Source organism: Mesoplodon densirostris, chromosome X (genome assembly GCF_025265405.1).
Source record: "Mesoplodon densirostris isolate mMesDen1 chromosome X, mMesDen1 primary haplotype, whole genome shotgun sequence".
Taxonomy (NCBI): domain Eukaryota; kingdom Metazoa; phylum Chordata; class Mammalia; order Artiodactyla; family Ziphiidae; genus Mesoplodon; species Mesoplodon densirostris.
In genome coordinates, this window is record NC_082681.1 from 71,623,059 (window position 1) to 71,633,823 (window position 10,765).

General features: G+C 32.8%; 1 pseudogene; it reads left to right on the top strand.

The window, feature by feature from the left end:
• Positions 1-5,561: 5,561 nt before the first annotated feature.
• Positions 5,562-5,660, top strand: LOC132482772 (U6 spliceosomal RNA; annotated as a pseudogene).
• Positions 5,661-10,765: the final 5,105 nt, after the last annotated feature.

Consider the following 10,765-nt stretch of genomic DNA (forward strand, 5'->3'; position numbering starts at 1 on the left):
ACAGTAACACAATAACAGTAGGGAACTTTAACACCCCACTTACACCAATGAAAAGATCTTTGAGAAAGAAAGTCAGTAAGGAAACATGGGCCTTAAATGACACATTAGACCATATGGTCTTAATAAATTTTTATATGGCTTTCATCCAAAAGCAGTAGAATACACATTCTTTTCAAGTGCACATGAAATATTTTCCAGGATTGATCACATGCTGGGCCACAAAGCAAACCTCAGTAAATTTATGAAAACTGAAATCATATCAAGCAACTTATCTGACCACAACACTATGAGGGTAGAAATCAGCTATGAGATTAAAAAAATGCAAAATACACGAACACAAGGGGGCTAACCAATATGTTACTAAACAACAAATGGCTCACTGAAGAAATCAAAGAGGAAATCAAAAATTATCTAGAGACAAATGAAAATGAAAAATAATGATCCAAAACCTATGGGGCACAGCAAAAGCAGTTCTAAGAGGGAAGTTTATAGCAATACAATCTTACCTCAGGAAATAAGAAAAATCTCAAATAGACAACCTAACCTTGCACCAAAAGCAACCAGAGAAAGAAGAAGAAACAAAACCCAAAGGTAGAAGAAGGAAAGAAATCAAAAAGATCAGAGCAGAAATAAATGAAATAGAGGCTAAAAAAAGAGAAAAGATCAGTGAAACTAAAAGTTGGTTCTTTGAAAAGATAAACAAAATTGATAAACCTTTAGCTGGACTCATCAGGAAAAAAAGTAAAAGGGCCTAAATAATAAATTCAGAAATGAAAAAGGAGACGTTACAACCATAACCACAGAAATACAGAAGATCAGAAGAGACTGCCACAAACAACTATACACAAAGAAAATGAACAAAGTAGAAGAAATGGACAAATTCTTAGAAATGTACAATCTCCCAAGACTGAACCAGGAAGAAATAGAAAATACAAACAGACCATTTACCAGTACAGTATCACAAAACCAGCTCAATCAAAAAATGAGCAGAAGACCTAAGTAGACGTTTCTCCAAAGAAGATATATGGATGGCCAACAGACACATGAAAAGATGCTCAATATTGCTAATTATTAGAGAAATGTAAATCAAAATTATAATGAGTTAATACCTCACAGCAGTCAGAATGTCCATCATTAAAAAGTCTACAAATAACAAATGTTGGAGATGTTGTGGGGAAAAAGGAACCCCTCCGACTCTCTGGGTGAGAATATAAATTGGTGCAGCCACAATGGAGAAAATCTGGAGGTTTGTTAAAAAAATAAATCTATAGTTACTGTATGATTCTACAACCCCACTCCTGGGTATGTATCCAGAGAAAACTCTAATTCAAAAGATACACACACACCAGTGTTCACTGCAGCACTATTTACAGTAGCTAAGATATGGAAGCAAACTAAATGTCCATTGACAGATGAATGGATAAAGAAGATGTGGTATATCTTTTATTTTACCATAAAAAATAATGAAATAATGCCATTTGAAGCAACATGGATGGACCTAAAGATTATTATATTAAGTGAAGTAAGTCAGACAAAGACAAATAGCATATGATATCACTTATATGTGGAATCTAAAAAAATGACACAAATGAACTTATTTACAAAAACAGAAATACAGTCACAGACATAGAAATAAAACATGCTTTCTAAAGGAGATTGGGGGGGATGGGGGAGAAATAAATTAGGAGTTTGGGATTAACATATACACACTACTATATATAAAATAGGTAAATAAGAAGGACCTACTGTATAGCACAGGGAACTATATTCAGTATCTTGTAATAATGGAAAAGAATCTGAAAAAGAAGATATATCTATATCTATATCTATATCTATATATATATAACTGAATCGCTTTGCTATACACTTGAAACTAAGACAACATTGTAAATTAACTATAGTTCCATTAAGAAAAAGACTGCATTGTATTGGAATCAGTATAAATAAACAATGTAACAAAATAAAGTCCAAAAGTAGGTCTATAAATAATCAATTGATTTTCAACAGAAGCACCAAGGTAATTCAGTGAGGAAAGAAGAGACTCTTCAAGCTGTTGGAATAACTGGGTACTTTTACATTAAAAAAATTACATCAGGGCTTCCCTGGTGGTGCAGTGGTTGAGAGTCCGCCTGTCGATGCAGGGGACATGGGTTCGTGCCTTGGTCCGGGAAGATCCCACATGCCGCAGAGTGGCTAGGCCCGTGAGCCATGGCCACTGAGCCTGAGCATCTGGAGCCTATGCTCCACAATGGGAGAGGCCACAACAGTGAGAGGTCTGCATACTGCAAAAAAATAAAAAATAAATAAAATAAAAAATTACATCAGCTCCTACCTCATACCATAAAGAAAAGTTGATCCAAGATGAATCACCAACCTAAACATAAATTCTAACAGTTTCAACATTCTAGAGAAGACTTAGAAGATATTTTCACAATTCAGGCAAATATTTTTTAGAGAACTTAGCAAAAGCACTAAGCAGAAAATGAAAAATGGTAAATAGCATATCATCAAAATTCAAAACATCTGCTCATCAAGGAATGCCATTGCGTAAATGAAAAAACTAACCTAGACTGGGAGAGGATATTTGCAATGCACATAATCCAACAAAGGTATCTTAATCAGAATAAATAAAGAACTTCTACAATTTGATGATTTTTAAAAAGGAAAACCAATTTGAAACACTTGAATAGACACTTCACAAAGGAAATATATGAATGGCTAATTAGCAAATGAGAAAATACTCAATATCCAGTCATCAGGAAAAAAAAAAAAACCAAAAAAAAATCACTTTACACAAGCTTGAATGGCTAGAGTTAAAAAGACTGATACATGAAATGTTGGTATGGATGTTGAGCAAATGGAACACTCACACATTGCTTGTGTGAGTGTAAAATGCTACAACCAGTTTTGAAAACAGAAAAATTATAAATATAATTTTATTACTTGTATCATATTATATATTTTTACATAATCTATTGTGTGTTATATCTATTATATACATAATATCCCAGCAATTCACCCTAGAATAATAGAAATAGAAACCCACAAAAATAGTTGTATAATAATATTGAAGACAGTTTTATTCACAGTACCTAAAAGCTGTAAACAACCAGTATATCCTTAGGTAGACAGATAAATAAATTCTGATATGGCCATGAAATGGAATACTATTCAACAGTAAAAAACAGTGCACTGCCAACACATACAATAACAAAAATATGACTTAATCTCAAAAACATCTTTTGTATTTGGCTTTTTTGAGTCAAAAAAGCCAAATACAAAAGAGAACATACTATATATATCCATTTCTAAGGAGTCCTAGAAAAAGCAAAACTAATCTAGGGTTAAAAAAAGTGAAATGATGATTGTCTGTCAGTGTCTGGGGATTGACTGTAAAAAGCCATGAGGAAAGTTAATGAGATGGTAAAATCATTCTATACCTTAATTGGGTTAGATATTACAAAGATTTATACATTTTTTCAAACCTCATTGTATTCTACACTTTGAAATCTGAATGTTTTTCTTCATGTAAATTACTTTTTTTAAATAAATAATCAAGAAAAAATGAAAAGGAAGAACTATGAGGAGCATTAGCCTGTATTTTACTTAAAAAAATTCTCATTATGATGTTTTGACCTTCTTTTTGGCTGGGGAGAGACTACCCCTCCCAGCGTGAGCCAATTCTTAGAGTTAGCAAAAGGCTCGTCTGGAATTTGGTTTTGATATACAAACTAACCAGTCCAGAGCCATACCTCCTCTATTTGGCCCACACGTGCCAGGAGATAATATTATTCTCCCTTAATCATCTAAGTGCCAGGTGCCAGGCAGCTAGGGATAGCCCCCTATAGACAAAAGCCTATTGAAATTACTCAAACTAGCCAATCCTAAACTGCTTAGCTTTCCCTGATTTGCCTTTCCTGCAGAAAACCCAATAAAGGCAGTGGCCTAAACATTCCCTTTGTTCCTGTCTTCTGCATCCTGAACACCCTGCTGTTTCTCCCATGTGGTAATGCATGGCATGCCATGCCTTCTCTTTCTATAATCTGTGAGTATAATGTTTTCCTGAACCTCTCCTCTGTCTTTTCTTGTTCCCTCATATGAATGATTATTTCATAAAATAACACAAAATACAGCCCAATCAGATTACAAAACATAGTATAAATGTTGGATAATTAAATCAGTGTGATACTAAAAGAGATAGACTAACCATTTGATTAAAATACATATTCCATATATAAGCTTATAGATGGAAACAATGTGAGTAAAAACAAACTTTGTAATACATGGCTTGGGGGGCAACTGGTAGTGATCTGGAAAACAAATAAAGCTATATCCCTACCTTAAACCATATACCATTACATATTACAAAGATTGATAAAATAGACTACATGAAAAAATTTTAAACATTCATTAAAAAGTACCCTATGCAAGACGCAAGAGGGAGGAGATGGGGATATATGTATATGAGTAGATGATTTGCTTTGTTATAAAGCAGAAACTAACACATCATTGTAAAGCAATTATACTCCAATGAAGATACTAAGAAAAATTACCCTATGCAAGTTCAAGGACAAATGACAAATTGAAGGTACACTATTCATGTGACAGAAAGGGATCTAACATATCCAACATAAAAAATTCTCATAGAAGTCAGAAAAAAAGAAAGATAGCTTAATATGGAATGGAAAAAAAAACATGGACAGACAATTCAGAGAATAAGAAATAGAAATTGTCCTTAAAACATAAAAAGAGGGCCTCCCTGGTGGCGCAGTGGTTGAGAGTCCGCCTGCCGATGCAGGGGATACGGGTTCGTGCCCCGGTCTGGGAGGATCCCATATGCCGCGGAGCGGCTGGGCCCGTGAGCCATGGCCGCTGGGCCTGCGCATCCGGAGCCTGTGCTCCGCAACGGGGGAGGCCACAACAGTGAGAGGCCCGCATACCGCAAAAAGAAAAAAAAAAAAAAAAAAAAACATAAAATGATGCTCAATCTTACACATAATAAGAGAATAGCAAATTGAAACTACACTGAAATACCACTTCCTTTTATATTATAACACACTATTTCCACTTTATGATGAAGAATTATAACTTATAGGAAAAGCAAAAATTCAAATGTATATGTCCTTTGACTCAGCATTGCCACTTCTGGAAACAATCCTGCACAATACACACACAAACACACACACACATACACACACATGAGCACACATCAAACAATATATGTGCAAAGTTATTGATTGCAAGATCGTAATAGACAAAGTCTGAAAACAACTCAGTGGACAATGATGGTGGACTAGTGAAATTACCCATGTTTCATTCACAGAATGGAATATATTGATAGTATAGTTATTGATAACTGATAAGGAATATCATGCACTGCAAAGACCTCCAGGATATATCAAGTGGAAAAAAAGCAAACTACAGAATAATGTATAGTATGTTATCTTTTGTGCAAAATGGGAGGAAAATAAGAACATACAAGTTCATTTGTATTTGCATAAAGAAAAAAATGGAAGAATGTATGAATAATACTAGTAAAAATATATTCTCACTTCAGCAGCACATGTATTTTCAGTATTGAAATTGGAACTATATAGAGAAGATTAGCATAACCCCTGCAAAAGTATGCCACAGAAATTCATGAAGTGTTTCATAGTTTGGGGAAGAAAAGAAACATTCACATTCATGAAGTTAAAAGGTCCCCAAACTGAATCAATCAAAAGATTATAATGAGATGTATTATAATCAAATTGCCACAAGTCAAGGACAAAGAGAGAATTTTGAATGCAGTGAGAGAAAATCGACTCTTCACATATAAGGGAGCACTCATAAGGCTATCAGTAGATTTCTCAGCAGGAAATTTGCAGGCCATGAGATAATGAGATGGTATATTTAAAGTACTGGAAGAAAAATACTGACAATCAAGAATTCTATACTCAGCAATATTACCTGTTAAAATGTAGAACAGATTAAAAATCATTCCTAGACAAACAAAAACTGAGGGAGTTTGGCACCACTAGACCTACCTTACAAGAAATGCTTTAGAGAGTTCTTCAAGTGGAAAGAAAAACATACTAAAGAGTAACATGAAAGCATTTGAATGTGTGAATCTCATCAGTGAAGCTAAATATATAGACATACACAGATTAAGACTGTAATGATGATGTGTAAATTACTTTTTACCCTAATATAAAAGTTTAAAAAATTGTTAATAGATACAAAATACAAATATAAGCTAACTCTGACTATAAGAACACAAAGTCTGTGGGGTGGAATAGAAGTGTAATATTTCAGTATGGGATTGAAGTTAAACTATTATCAACTTAAAATAGAAGTTACAACTATAAAGATAAATATGCAAGCCTTGAGCTAATCTCAAAGGAAAGAAACTACAGTAGATACCAGGAAGGTAAAGAGAAAAGAATCAAAGCAAATCACCAAATAAAATCATCAAAGAACAAAGGAAAACAGAAAGAGAGGAAGAGAGGGACAAAATAGATGGAAAATAATTAACAAAATGGCAATAGTAAGTATTTACATAATTTTCTTAAATGTAAATGAATTAAACTCACTAATCAGAAGGCACAGAGTGACAGAATGGATTAAAAAAAACAACTTCCAGCAATATGCTGTCTACAAGAGACTCACTTTAGCTTTAAAAGCACAGATAGGCTGAAAGTTAAGGGATGGAAATAGATATTTAATGCAAAGCATAATCAAAAGAAAGCAGGTATGGATATAGGGGGAAAAAACAGACTTGAAGTCTAAAACTATCTCTAGAGACAAAGAAGTTCATTATATAAGGATAAAAGGGTCAATTCAACAAGAAGACGTAACAGTTATAAATATATATATACCTTATGACAGAACATCTAAATATATAAAGCAAATATTGACAGATTTGAAGGTAGAATTTCACAACAATACAGTAAGGGTAAGGGACCTCAAATATCCCACTTACAATAATAGATAGAATATCCAGACAGAAAATCAATTTAAAAAACCCAGCTGACTTGAATAACATTATAGACCAAATATACCTAAGAGACAGAACTTACAACCAACAGGAAAATACTCATTCTTCTCAAGCACACACTGAACATTCTTCAAGATAGATCAAATGTTAGGCCACAAAACAGTCTTAGCAAATTTAACAACACCAAAATCATTCGAAGTATCTTTTCTGACCATATTGGAATAAACCAGAAATCAATAACAGTAAGAAAACTGGAAAATGCACAGATACATAGAAATAAATCAACACACTTGTGAACAACCATTGCATCAAAGAGGAAATCAAAAGGGAATTTAAATACTATTTTAAGACAAATGAAAACAAAAACACAACATACTGAAATTTATGGGATGCAGCAAAAGAAGTACTGAGAGGAATGTTTGTAGCAATGAATGACTACATTGAGAAATAGGAAAGATCTCAAATAAACAAAGTAATTTTACACCTTAAGAACCTAAAAAAAGAATAAATTGAATGCAGAGTTAGCAGAAGGAAGGAAATAATAAAGATTAGAGCAAAGACAAATCAAATAGAGATTAAAAAGATAGAAAAAAAATAACAAAACTGAGTTGGCTTTTTGTAAAGATAAACAAAATATAGAATCCCTTAGCTAAGTTAACTAAGAGTAAAAGAGAGATGACTCAAATAAATAAAATCAGAAATGAAAGAGGATATATAATAATGGATACCTCAGAAATAAAAAGGATCATAATGGACTATCATGAACAATTAAATACCAACAAGTTGGATAACTGAGAAGAAACTGCTAAATTCCTAGAAACATACAATCTGCCAAAATTGAATCAAGAAGAAATAGGAATCCTGAACAGTCAAATAAACAAATAAGGAGATTCAATCAGCAACTAAAAGCCTCCTGATGAAGAAAAGCGCAGGACCAGATGGCTTCACAGCTGAGTTACACCAAACATTCAAAGAAGAATGAATACTGATACTTCTCAAACTGCTTCAAACAACATAAGAGAGCACTTCCAAACTAATTTTATGAGGCCATCGTCACCTTGAAAACCAGACAAAGACAATAGAAGAAAAGAAAACTACAGGCCAATATTGCTGATGAACATAGATGCAAAAGTTCTCAGTAAAATACTAGTAATCCAATTCAAAAGTGTATTAAAAGATTTTTGTGTCATAATTAAGTGAGATGTAAGGATGGTTCAACCACACAAATCAATCAATATGATACACCATTTTAAAAAAAATGACAGGAAAAAACACATATGAGCATCTCAATAGATGCAGAAAAAGCATTTGACAAAATTCAACATGTGTTTATGATAAAAGCTCTCAACATATTGGGTAAAGAAGGAGTAGACCTCAACATAACAAATGCCATATAAGACGAGCCCCAGCTAACATCATACTCAGTGTTGAAAGGTTAAACATTTTGCTTCTAAGGTGAAGGTGCCCACTCTTACCACTCCTATTCCACATAGTACTAGAAGTGCTAGTCAGAACAATTAGGCAAGAAAGAGAAAGTTCCTCAAAACATTAAAAATAGAACTACTTTATAGTCCAGCAATCTGTGTATATGACCAAAGGAAATGATATCAGAATCTTGAAGATATTCTTGCACCTGCACTCCCATGTTAATTTCAGCATTTTCAAAATATCCAACATTGGAAACCAATCTAAATGTCAGTGAATGGATGAATATATACAAGTGAATATTATTCAGTTTTAGAAAGAAGGAAATTCTGTCACTTGAGACAGCACGGGTAAATCTGGAGAACATTTTGCTAAGTGAAATAAGCCAAACACAGAAATACAGATACTACATGATCTCACTTATATGTGGTATCTAAATTAGTCAAACTCATTGAAACATGGAGTAGAATAATGGTCACCAAAGGAGGAAGAAATGGGATGATGTTGTTCATACTGCACAAAGTTTCAGTTTTGCAAGATGAATAAGTTCTGGATATCTAATGTCCAACAATGTGACAATAGTTAATATTGTATTGTACACTTGAAATCTGCTAGAGAATAGATCTTAAATGTTATTACATGAACACATACACATGAAAGGTGACTATATGAGGTGATTAACATGTTAATTAGGTTGATTGTGGTTAATATTTCATAATGTATACATATATCAAATTATCATATTATACACTTTAAATATATACAATTTTTAATAGTTAATTATACCTCAAAAAAGCTGAAAGAAAACAATGTCCTATGTTTGATGTGAAAATGATAAAACATGGTGGATGCGAACAGGGGTGGGGAACCAGATCTCTCTATATATTTATTTTTGTAATGTTTTGAAATTTGGAATATGTCCATTATTCAAACATTAAATTAAGAAAACAATAAAGAAAAACTATGAAAGGCATAACCTTTAGCTTTGGCTAGAGGTAGGGTCACTTATGTGAAAAACAGGAAAAGGAAAGTAGATTGATTAAAATGTAGTCAATAGCAATGAAAGAAAGGTGTTGTGTACAGATAGCTCAATCAAAGATGCATGGCAGTTAAAACATGACAAATAGTAGAACAGTAATTAACAAGAGTGGCAAAAATCAAACATAGATTCTTTGAAATAGGAAAATATGTGCTTATATAAAGCAGAATAAAGGAGTTAAGGGGAAAGGAAATATTGATCTAGATGAAGAATCAGGGAATAAATGTAGGACAATGGTCTATTGGGGCTCGAGAAAAGATAAAGTACACAGATTAAAGAGAGGTACAAAAGGAAGAATGTAAAAAATGATAAACACAAATAACTTTTTTAGATGAAGATGGGGTAGATGAAAATAAATTTTCTATATACTTAATAAAGAAAGATTTGAGGTCATCAGCTTGAAGGACAGGGTAAGGAAATGGGATTTAAGGGGGAAAATATATTATTGTCATTGTGAACCATAAGCCAATGAGAAGATGAGGAAAGTAAAATAGGATTGCTAAACTATGGTCAAAGCTAAGATTTAGCTCAAACACAAAATCTTGGACTATACTACATTTGTCCACTTTTAGGATGATATTCTAAACAATATTCTAGCAAAGATGTGAAGAAGCAGAAGGGGATTAGTATGTGTTAAATCCCTCACAACCTGAAGGGTAAGTACTATTATTATTCACATTCTACAGATGATGAAATTGAAGCTTAGAGTCAATAAGGAATTTCCCTACAGACACTCTCCTAGAAAGTGGTAGAGTCAGAATTCAAACACAGTTTGATTTGACTCCAATGTTCATGTTCCTTATCACCAAGCCTGGCACATAGAAGGCATTCATCGAGTACTTTTGGAATGACTGTCCACTAAGAATATAAATAATAAATTATGGAAATAAACAACATTGGAAAATGGGCAGTCAAGATTAACAAATAGCAAAAGGTAATACAAAAAGTTGATTTGTTGGAGAGTAAAACACTGAAATACTGCTAAAGCATTCATTAAATATTTAAATCATATTCCAAATCTCTACTGGGACTTGAAAATGCTGAGATAATGTTAGGTATATTTAGAAAATAATCTATGAAATCTATATAAAAATCTGTCAAAGTAAAAATATATATTGCCTTAAGGATTGAAACATTTTATACTTCTCCTAAACTTATAAAATAAAATATTTTATATATAATCAGATTACTTCTGGGTCTAATATATCTCCCAGAAAATATTGTTTCTAGCAATTATAGAGTGTAATAACTGTATGCATGCGCTTATCAAAAACAGAAAATATTGAAGATTTATTTAGTTGATATGACATACACACATATAAATT